The sequence below is a fragment of the Maylandia zebra genome, linkage group LG15 (genome assembly GCF_041146795.1).
Source record: "Maylandia zebra isolate NMK-2024a linkage group LG15, Mzebra_GT3a, whole genome shotgun sequence".
NCBI lineage: Eukaryota > Metazoa > Chordata > Actinopteri > Cichliformes > Cichlidae > Maylandia > Maylandia zebra.
In genome coordinates, this window is record NC_135181.1 from 13,568,504 (window position 1) to 13,580,657 (window position 12,154).

Sequence of the window (12,154 nt, forward strand, 5' to 3'; positions counted from 1 at the left end):
GTTTTGTGTGCTAACAAATCAGCAGTACACGTGCTGAAAGTGACATTCATGACTGCGGGTGACCTCCACTGACTGGTTAGTGCAGCTGTTGCTTAGTTTTGATAGCGGGACAGATAAGGCATTATGCATTTGTGTAATGATAACATTACCAGCTTGACTGTGACTCAAGATAAACGGTCATGTGGGTTTTGAAGGGGGAAATGGAGCTAGATAGCTTTACGCTAAGTGACTTGTTTATTGATGAACACCGATGGAGACAGCGATATCAAAAGTTTTTGTTTGGATTTGTCTTTACCTCACACATGCAAGCACTGCATGTTCCCTAACACCACCCTCATGTCTATGAACAGGTATTAAAATCTTTCACTTCCCCTCCATATTATGTATATTCATAAACAGATAATCTGCACAGTACCAGCTCTTGGCCCCAGTGAACCTGGGAAAGCTCTGATGGAGGTCAATGAGCTCTTTTTAGCATCCCCCCCTCCTCCTCGGCCCGTCTTTATCTCCTTGCGTTTGTTTTGATCCTCAGGGGTCATTAGCAAGACTAAATGTTTGTCTGCTCACAAAGGGAGATGGTTAATATGTTTCAACGCATCCATTTGTCAGGCTTCTTGCCTCTTGCTGCACAGTGTGTGAAAGGAGAGCTTAGCATCTCAACTGGCATTTCAAGACTTGCAAGCATTTCAACACCTCCGGCAGGAGAGGCCCACAGTGCGTCTGCGTGTGTGTTCACATGTGAACATTTGTTTATGCACGTATGTGCGTGTCTAAATACATTCCTCCTCGAGGGTTGGGTTCCCAGCCTCCTGGTCTATATATCACCCTTGAGATCATCAATGTGCAGTTTGAAGAGACTGAAAAAAACCGAGAACTTTTTGCTTCCTGCAGACATGATCCATCCTGTCGGTCTGCTCTAGTCAGATTAGTGTGACTTACGAGAATTAGGAAGGGGTTGAGCAGAAGAGAGAAAATGAAGAAAGGAGAAGAAGAAAGACAAAAAAGAGAAGAGAAGAAAGAAGAATTATTTGCTCGCAAAGGCAAGCAAAGGAAACCAATGTAATAAATTTTAAGTGAATGGTTGTGTTGACAGGAAGTAGTGTCGTTAGCACCGTTTTAATGATATCATTGGTGATTTGTTGAACTCTGGCCTAAACAGGAAGTCGGCCGTCCAGAAAAATGTCTGTGCTAGCAACGTCCAGCTATCAGTGGGCAAAGGATCCATTTGTCTCTGCGATGAGTGATTCTTTCCTCCTGTGCTGGACCCTCCGACAGTATTCAGAGCTCATAATTTTAACCACCAAATGTTAGGTCTGTTGAACTGCCACCACACTAAGACACATAAGGTAAGAATATTGAACGATACATTATGATAAATTATTTGGTAAAACTGAAAATTAAAACTGCATAATTGAAGCTATAATGAAATGTAGTAGAGATGCACAGTCTGGAAAAACCTATAAATGCATGAATGTCTAATGATTACATTACATACAGTAACTGGCCACTTCATTAGTTACATCCATTCATCAACTGATTGACAAAATCTTCAAATAAAAAAAATGCATTAGCTATCTAATGCATTGAGGCATGTAGACATGGTCAAGGCAACCTGCTAAAGTTCCAACCGAGGATCAAGATTAGGAAGAAAGGGGAGTTTAGTGACTTTGAATGTGGTATGGTATATGCCAGACAGGTTAGTTGGAGTATTTCAGAAACTGCTCCTCTACTGGGATTTTCACACAAACAACCATCACCAGGATTTACATGAATGATCCAAAAAAGAGAAAATATCCAGTGACAGCTCTCTGGGTAAAAATGCCTTGTTGGTCCCAGAGGTCCAAGGAGACTGGCCAGACTGCTTCAATCTGATAATGAGGTGACTCATAAAATCCACTTGTTACAACCAAGGATTGCAGAATGCACAGCATGCGAAACCCTGAAGCAGATGTGCTAAAGCAGCGGTCCCCAATCTTTTTTGCGCCACGGACCGGTTTATGCCCGACAATATTTTCACGGACCGGCCTTTAAGGTGTCACGGATAAATACAACAAAATAAAACTAGTACCGGTACCGAAAAAAAGAAGATTTATTCATAACACACGTGAAAACACCCAGGAAAACCGAGTGAACGATAAAAACGGTAACAAAATGACGCTGAAAATCGATAAAAACCCTGAAAACCATACATTTCACACCTGAGCCTCAACTCAAGACCGGTACCGGTCCGAGGCCCGGGGGTTGGGGACCGCTGTGCTACAGCACCAGAAGATCACACCAGGTGCCATTCCTGTAAGCTAAGAACACAACACTGAGGCTACAATTTACAACAGAAGACAAGAGAAGATTAAAGAAACTTGCCTACTCAGATCAGTCTCAGTTGTGCTGCAATATTTGGATGGTATGGTGAGGATTTTAAGCAATATTAAAGCTTGTATCCTGCCTTGTCTCAACAGTTCAGCCAGCTACTGCCAGTAATGGCGTGTGGGTATATTTTCTTGGCATATTTTGGGTTCTTTTAGTACCAGCTGAGCACAAGCATTTTTTAAATATCTCAGCCTACCTAACCGTGCCCATCCCTTTTTAACCACAGTGTGCCCATCTTTTAATACATACTTTCAGCAGGCTAATGTGCCATGTATTGGACTAAAAACTGGTTATGCCTAATGTATGAAATACAATAAGAGTAGCATATACCAGTAGCATGTGTACGGTATGGAATAAGCGTGTGTTTAAGCGCCTCGTTGCTAAACGGCAGCTATTTCCTAATGAGATGTAAATGACTGTAGGAGGTGGTCCCCCACTCACTCAGTGGGACGCCTTTCCACTTTTGAAGTCCTGATTTTGGGGGTCTAGGCGTTGTCATAGTGATGCTCCCACTGACGGTCCCTGATGGTCTCTAGAGAATTGGCTTCGGTTGGAGTATTGACAGGCATGTGGCAGCCTTGGTTTATTTCTTCTCTTTTCCTCTCCTCCCCTCACTCTCACATCATCCTCCCTTAAGCTTTTAATATGAAAGCATGCCTGGCACACAAAAATGATTGTTGTAAGCAACAAAAAATGTCAATTCCCGTTGGCATTAGACACTTAGATTAAAAATGTGCAATGTATGCAAAGCACATTATATATAGAGGCTTTGTTTGCATGATGTGTTTTGAAGTTTATGAAGTTTGAAATGAAAGCTGGGGATATAAATACCTCACGTGAGGTAAAAGAACAGAAGAGCATTAGTATGTAGCTCCCAGTTGCACATTTCTTTCTTTCTGTGCATTCAGTGACTTTGAGTCTCCTCACAAAGGACAGTTGCGCTGCAGGAAAATGAACGTAGAGGGCATCGAGTTCAGTTTGACCACCAACAAGGTAATATGCCAGACATACCATGCTGTTCCATCTGTTCATGGTTTAGTGCGCATGGAAATTAAAGGCATGCCACCTGCTGGAATGCAATGCTCATTTGTTTATATGACACATGGATGTTACGCACAGAAATGCACATACTGTAAGAAATGGACAGAAACACACTGTGAGATGAACAAGTGGCAGACATAATCAGAGAAAGAGATAATGGGATGATTAATATTCAAGATTCAGGGACACTGTGTTACCACTACAACCCACTGACCCATCAGATCGCCCTGTCTTGTCATCATTGATCATCCTTTGCTGTCAATTGATGTGATTGTGTTGGAACGGAAGGTCTTTGCGGATGAATTCCTGACAGGCACCAGTAGCCTACAGGCCTGTGACCTTTATGCCCTCCACAAGGTCAAGAGCCTCACCCTTCCCTTCTAAAAAAAACTTTCTCGACAGCCTTCCCCCCTTCCTCCATCTTTTCTGACTTCCATCATGTGATTCACTAATCAATTAAGCTGCATTTTTGTGTGAGGTCATGCCAACGTTTCCTCCTCCTTTTTCCTCTTTAAGTGCCTGTGTTCTTTTTAAGGTATGTAATTAGCAATCTTTTATATATATTCTCTCTCTCTAAATATATATATGTATACGTATATTTATATTTATCAAACTGTTATGACAAACTGTACCTGGACCGAAAAGAAATCAGTTTAAGGTGGAAGTCATGGTAAGGCAGGTAAAAAAAAACTGATGAGACTGAAGGAAATACATTTTTAATAGCATCACGTTTTCTTTTTCTTTTCTTTATTTCAGTGTAATTTTTCAGTGTAATCTTTAGATTAGAAGAATCTTATCAATATACTTGTCCTGTATAAGATCTGGTGCTTGATTGGATGTTATTGGTATTAGTCATGGTCATGTGGCTGTTCTCAGGCGATTTAAGATGATGTTGCCTGGTGTTACCGTCATGCAATAAATAAGGAATTTGTAATTCTGCTGTGTGCAAACTATTATTTCTCTGCACCTTTCCCACAAGATGAGGAGGATGTGTGAGGATTGTTTTTTGTTCATTTATTGAATATGCAGAGTATGCATGTCCAGCAAATGGTAAATGGACTGATCCTCATATAGCACTTTTTTACTCTCCCGGAGCACTCAAAGCGCTTTATACAACATGCCACATTCACACAAGCACTTCTATGCTTTCTAACTAACATTCAGACTCCAATGGATGCATCGGAGAGCAACTTGGGGTTATTATCTTCCCCAAGGATATTCAGCATGCAGACTGGGGGAGGCAGGGATAAAACCACCAACTTTCAACCAGCAGATGACCTGCTCTACCTCCTGAGCTGCAGAAGGAGTTGAAGAAAGAGTTGTTACAGTATATGGACAAAAGTACTGGGCCACCTATACATTGCACTTACAGGAGCTGCTCAGCCAATCGAAACATCCCAACAAACTTTTACACATTATGAGCCTTACCACTCAGTTACACTTTACAATAATACCCCTTGCAGCCGATCATCGAATATTTAGAAGAAATGACATTTCATGACTTGCTGCTGTGGTGGCATCCTATTTATAGTACCACCCGCCTGTGGCAATGGGACTGGAAACACTGGAATTTACCAATTAGCAACTGTGTCTTACAAAGAGGCTTGATGGGACTGTGCCTCTGAAACAATAATGATATGCTGTTATGTTGCAAACAAATAATATGATATTGCAATCAACTGAAGTTTTGCCAGAACTGAAGAATCACCTGGTTCCTTTGAAAAGAGATGTGATAAACTGTTGTAGCTGTATCTTATAATCGGCATCTCTGACTGTTACATTCTTGGACATTACACTTCCATCTTTTCTGACCATACAAACTCACATCCTCCAAGCAGGACCGGTGTGTGTGTCTGTATGTATGTGTGTGTCCCATAAGATTTCCACGAGGCCACCGAGGCCCATTATCTCACTTAGTAATCACTGTGCTAAATTTAACATGGGGGATAAGGGGAAATCAGGCCCAAATCAAAGGGCCTGTTATCTGCTCAGTGCTTGTAGCGCAGATTATGAAACATCACGGTGATCTGATAAACATATGGGCAAAGAGCAGGGCACAAACATCTGCATGCCTGCTGGCCACACAGGAACAGGGAAGACTTTATCCCACTGCAAGCCCCCAGTGAAAAAGAGGAAGCTGGCCAAAAGGGAAGTGTAGACACAATATTAGAATGTGTATGTTTGTGTGTGTGAGAGAGCTAGTTTCTAGTAAACCTCCTGGCAATGACATGCTTGGCAAAGGGTTGAGGAAACAGTCCCTAAGTTACCTTTGGACTGATTGTGTTTGAGTTGCGGAAAGGAGGGAGGGAGTGGGTGTTTTTGGTAGATGGGTGGGTGGTGAGGACTTGGATGGAGGAGAACAGGAAGACAGATTGCCTATGGCGAGCAGGACTTCCTGTTAGATCCAGGTCAGTAAGTTGCAGCATGACACTAGGAGGGGAAATGGTCTGTAATCGCAACAATCAACGTGATTAGCGTGAGCAAGCTGCAGTGCCAGACCTCAGTCTGCCACCCAGGTTGTTGCTAGCCTGCAAGCACCCTCAGCATCGCTGCATGGGAATGGTCAGGGTGGGAATGCAGGAGACTGGATCCCTTTTCACACCTCAAAGTGTCACAATTTTATAATAATAATGGATTGCATTTATATAGCACTTTTCAAGACCCTCAAAGCACTGTACAATTCCACTGTTCATTCACACACTGGTGGAGGCAAGCTACAGTTGTAGCCACAGCTGCCCTGGGACAGACTGACAGAAGCGAGGCTGCCATATCGCGCCATCGGCCCCTCTGGCCATCACCACTAGGCAGTAGGTGAAGTGTCTTGCCCGAGGACCGAGACTGTCCAAGCAGGGGCTCGAACCGGCAACCTTCCGATTACAAGGCGAACGGCCAACTCTTGAGCCACGATCACCACAATTTTATATTTGATCCAGTTAATTTTGATATATTCCAAATGCAATTTTGCAAGCATACCTCAGCAATCTATATGGCATAGATGCATATGCTACCTCCTGTCATCATCACCCATGAGGGCTTTAGTATTCTGGTTTTATACTTCACATTAATTTGTTTAAAGATGGGACAGGTGTGTCTGCCACTGTAATGTCATATCTGCTGCAAGCTTTACAAGAAACATGTATGCGTGCGTCTTTTATCTTTTTTTTTTTAATCTTTCGTCCTCTTCAGTCCCCTCTCCTGTTATTTTCAAAAACACCTAAAAAGTGTTGTCATGTTGAGTATACGTCTTTGTTAGACCTTATTTCAACCTTCTTTGCAGAATGTGTTGCTGCAGCTCATAAATCTTGTAATTACTCCAAAAGCTAAAACCCTACAAAAGGTTTTCAGACTTAAAATGAACTAAAACATGCCTCATTCTGAGTGTAAAGACGCAAGAAAAAGTCTGTGGCTAAAAAGATGGAGAGATCCCTTATCCCTTAAGCCATTAGTTCAATATTTTGACCTTATTTAGAATATGAATTGTGGGAAAAAGACAACAACTTCCTCTTTTATGGGGTCAGAAAAGAAACCAGTGTTATGTCAGAAACAAACAGCTTGCCTTTGGGAAAGAAATCCCCAATAGTGTATACTAGTTGTTTTATGTTACAGCCCACTTTTGAACAACCAAGATCAGGGTTAGGCAAATATATAATGCAATCAAATGCAAGGACATGAAAGGTCAAGGTGGATAGGTAGAAAAATGTCACAAATCTCATTCCTAAAGTTACAGAGTTACTGGCCCGATGGAAAAGACTGCCACAAATCACAAAATTTAGGCCCAAGATATGAAAATAAACATAAAAAACATAAAATGAAAGCTCTTTTGTAGTTAATTAAGAGAACAAGAAAGCAGCCTTGTGCCCTGCTGCATCTAGTGAGTGCTCGTTTGTCTGTGACTTAGCATTCCCAGAGTATCCATCTCTTTGTGTCTAAACAGGCTGTCAATCACCACGCTGGCACTTCCTGTTTACCTGTCCCATTGACCTCCTCTTTGGAGAGTCACCGGTGCTGAGTGCTCCAGGCAGCCCTGAGGACATGCACTCACATGGCCAGCTTCAAAGTTAAGGCAAAGTTTACCCAGAGTTGAGCTTCCACAGGCTGCCCCGCTGTTCACTGGGGTTGTGTGCTCAGATAAGAAGGCTGCTTCCTGGTCTAAACATACACAGACAAAGAGAAAACAAAGAAGAAGGACAGGCAGAAAGAAAAAAAGAGGAGGCTTGGAGGCAAACAGCGAAGTCTTATCGCAGGTATCATTTGTTTGAAAAGTGAATCAATAATTTAGAGAGAGTGTGGATGTGTAGACGTTTGGTTTATGACGATATGTTGTCCAAGCTATCACATGAAACTTGACAGAATCAAATAGAATCGATGGGGTGTGGGGAGTTTGTAGTTTTAGGTCTTTTTCCACTACAAAAATATTTGTACACCCAAGTCATTACATTTTATTTATATAGCACCAAAACTAAACGACAGTCAGCTCAAGGCGCTTTATATTGTGAGGTAAGGACATCAGAAAATTAAAACACAGTCTTTTAGGTTTTCATTACATTTTTTGCACCGTTTTTTAATGTTGTTTGTTTTTTAAAACTCACACTTTAAATTGTACTCAGGCTTAAGGTTACGGTGAGGCCACTTTGAGTGATGGTTGTATATGAAACTGGCAGCTGTAGCTGCTAGCTAATGCTGTGCCTCACCTCAGCTAATTTTAGTCACTGAACTCCCCCTCTTGCTATGTGGTTAACTATGCTCAGCGTTTCCGAAGAGGTCTTTGTTAAGGTTTTTTGTGAGTGAAATTGAAGTATTTTTTTGTAGGTCACTTAGGAATAATTAGCATGGGTCTGTGTGGCCTGTGTATGGTCACTTCTGGCTGCAAAAATAACAAGATGTGATGGCCACAGTGCTAAACTTCAAAAAGAGGGATTCGGAAACACCATTTACCCTCCTGTTGTATTAATTACATGGCTGCAGAAGCAGTGTTTGCTGTGGCATTAAACCATACTATCACAACAGTCATCTGGCCTAAACCACCAGGAATAAAAATATTTAGGAGAAATGGTAAATGGCCTGTATTTATATAGCGCTTTACTAGTCCCTAAGGACCCCAAAGCGCTTTACATATCCAGTCATCCACCCATTCACACACTGGTGATGGCAAGCTACAGTGTAGCCACAGCCACCCTGGGGCGCACTGACAGAGGCGAGGCTGCCGGACACTGGCGCCATCAGGCCCTCTGACCACCACCAGTAGGCAAAGGGTGAAGTGTCTTGCCCAAGGACACAACGACCGAGACTGTCCAAGCCGGGGCTCGAACCGGCAACCTTCCGATTACAAGGCGAAGTCCCAACTCTTGAGCCACGATCGCCCAAGCAAATAGCATTATGTAAATGATACACAACAGCAACAAAAGATATGAAAACGGAGACGGACAAATTCGAAAAGTTCCAAATTTAAAATCTTATGAGTATTATGTAACATCATGAGGAGCTGTGTTTTATTTTGCCTGAGCCGCTCTCATGGATGAACAACATGCCACCATCATGTGGTGTTCTTCATAATTTAGCATTAATTGAGACTTAAACTACAGCAATTCAGCAGCCCAGCACGTTCCCGTCGTTAGACGCAGTGCTGACCGCACAGTGAACTAGGAATATAATGGCTGTTCTGTTCCTGCCATCTCTCAATGTAATGGTACTGTAAACTAACAACTCAAAAGCCCCTTGAGCCACATTGCCTTGCTGCCGTGGTATTTCTACAACAAATTAGAGGCAAACTTAAATATTGGGCCGCCTGTCAGCATGATGGGTGAAAGGAAAAAAGAGGCAATTAAAGGCTAATGTATTTCAATTAGTGGCTAACTTTTAAAGGAAAAGCGGACTTCCGCATGGAACAAGTCCAAACATGGGTCATCAGAGAGTGGGTTGCTTTTGGTGTTTGGGGTTTAGGGGCAGTGTAAGCATCAATAAGGCCATGTAGCTATTAGCAAATGAGAAGTAATGTCCCCTGAATGATGGTGGTAATGATGCTGTGGACAAAACATTGGATTTTGATTGGCCTCTCTCTGTGAATAGGTCCCAGTACACACAGGAAGTGCTTGTTTGTTCCAAGCAGCACTATTTCCTGTTGGACTGGCTGTGTGTGTGTGCGCGTGTGCGTGTGTGTGTGTGTGTGTGTGTGTGTGTGCGGGGGTGGGGTGGGGGGAGGGTTTCCACTGTGATAATCAGTAGAGGGATATGTGCGTGCATGCACCTTACTTCTCAATTTTCCTTCTTTAGTTGGCGGTTCAAAGAGCCACTCCTCGCCAGGGCGGAAGCTCCTCTCAACCTAGAATGAGATCAGTGTGCATCCAACAAGGGACTTCCTCCCCACACAGGAAGTGGAGGTGCAGCTGAGAGGGAAAGGGCTCTTCCTCTGCCACCCCCGTTCCTCCAAGTCCTGCTCCTCCCTCGTCCTCCTCCATGATCCGTGTTTTGTCTCAGAAATAACATAAAGCATTGCTCACGCTCACTCCCTCTCCCCTTTTTCTGACCAAGCAGGAAGTGCAGCCTGTTATGTTTACATAACAGAGGTCCTCTCTCCCGCCAAAGCCACCCAATGGCCCCTGGGAAACGGGAATCCCCAGACTTCATCTGCTCACATTTGTGAAGTGGACATCCATCACAGATTGACAGAGAAATGTGTCTGCATGTGTATATGGGAGAGAGGCTTCCGGTGGGAGCAAAGAGAGAGAGAACAGAAGAGCATCTGTGCTAATGTTGATGATCCTTTCCTGAGAAGGTTTTCCTTTTACTTAAGTTGACCCCTGCTGCAATGGAAGAAGAACTGGATGTGCTCTTGTTCAAGAGCCCCCCCATCATTTCCCATTGTGCCATTTGGCTTTGGCACTTATCTCTTTGCACATGATTCCAATAGTGAAGATTTGCACTCAATGTGCGCTTGAAGCTGGGAGATATGAATGCCATCGGTGATGGATAACACACTATGTCTGCCTTGTTCTGGGGGGAGATGTGCACACTCATGAGGCTCATGTGACTAGCAATGGGTCGACAGAGAGAGGGTCTATCCATCTGAGGCCCCCAGAAAACTGCCCGTTGGCCATTATGGAACAAATGAAGACTTTTGAGTGTGTGGAAGGGAAGTGGATATTTAGTTCACTGGTGGCAGGGCTAGATTAATGTGTTTCTGTCCATGGATTTAATTGTGTGTAACAAAAGTCTTGATGTGGTGTTACAATCAAATGTTCAGATCATTTTTCTTTCATTATAAATAAATTTGAAAATTTACAATTCCCTTTAAACAGAAACACCTCAGAGAAAAGTCTTAAAAATAAGAATACAGCAGAGAGAAAAAATGGCAGATGCCTTTGCAAAACTACAAACTTTCTGACTTTTCTTTTTTACGTTTTTGTGTCAACTGCAGAAACAATTGGCCTCGTAGAAGAGCAATTTTGGATCCTTGCTCAAAACAGATTTATCTTGTTTTTCAGTCTAATTATCCAGATTCTTTTAACTGTGCAAACTTGCCATAAATCATTCATTTCAGACTAATGAATCCCACCTGTTCATAAAGAGGTGAACGTTTGTGACTCTTGAGTGGTTTAGGCTAGATGAAGTTAGATGTTTTCAAGGCAGGGCAGTGTGTGCCTAATCACTGAGTATTTGGAAATAGTTCAGCTTGTTTCAGGTAATGTTACACTGTCTTCAGACAGCATATAGACTCGGACAGCTGTTGGCGCAGCACAACCAACTGCTAGAATATAGACGCTCCTGCAGATCTATTTGTTTGCTTGAATAAAAGGATTTCCTGTTTTGCTTTGATAAATTGCTGCCAAGTAACTCTATCCCATTTGTTTTTGTTGTTTTGTGGATTCTATTCAGTGCATGTGTTCACGTACTATATCTATGCCCGTGTTTATCCACACATTTGTTTAGAGTGTGAAATGCTTCTACGCGTCCTGCTGTTGAAGAACTTGTCCTTGGCTCTGCAGATCCACTCACAGAGTGGAGAGTTTGAGTAGCTGCCATGAGGACTTATGGCCTCAGGACCTGTTGGTGGAGGTCAGAGAGTACAAGAGGCGACAGCTGTAGAAATGTTGAGAGCCCGGTGCAGCATGAATACTGCCGGTTATAGCCAGCATCGCACGCACACACGGATACATACACACCCACACACTCAACACACACAGCGATCAGATCCTTATCTAAAAGATACATTGTTTGGAAGTTGCTGGAGGACCGCCTAACAGGATATAGCCCACTGTTAGAAAGTGTGTCTGTGTTTGCGCGTGTGTTACACAGGATCGTATAGGACGTGATCAAAAAAGCTGAGGCCTTTTATTGCAGTTTTCGCCAATCTGCAGCCTGTTTGAATGGATTTCCATGATTTTTGTCAGTCTTTGAACTTGTTTGAGTTGTTGATGTGGTCATTCAGTATCCAGGAGCCTCTTTTGTCTTCTATAAGTCAAACTGCTACTATCAAAACTGTAACAAATAAAACAGATATAACTACACAGAATCTTCTAAAGTTTTTGGTGCCAGCTAACCCTGCAGTGGTCGAGAGAGTCTCCATCAGATCCAGGCTCAAGAGGGGGCAGGAAACCGCCGTGGCCAGTTTGGGCTTAAGAGGAAAGAGAAGAATAAAAAGAGGAACATAGAGAGGCCACCAACAATAAAAATAGAAAAAGGAAAACTATGGGAGAAATTGTAGATAATCACCATTAATAGTGGCATGTAAAGGCATCAGTAATGAAAA

The 12,154-nt window shown here is 42.7% G+C and overlaps 1 long non-coding RNA gene across 1 annotated transcript; it reads left to right on the forward strand.

Moving 5' to 3' along the window:
• Positions 1 to 7,308: 7,308 nt before the first annotated feature.
• Positions 7,309 to 11,917, forward strand: LOC101477526 (uncharacterized). The gene is made up of 2 exons (XR_191667.2): positions 7,309 to 7,652; positions 9,679 to 11,917. It is a non-coding gene; the product is annotated as an uncharacterized LOC101477526 (long non-coding RNA).
• Positions 11,918 to 12,154: the final 237 nt, after the last annotated feature.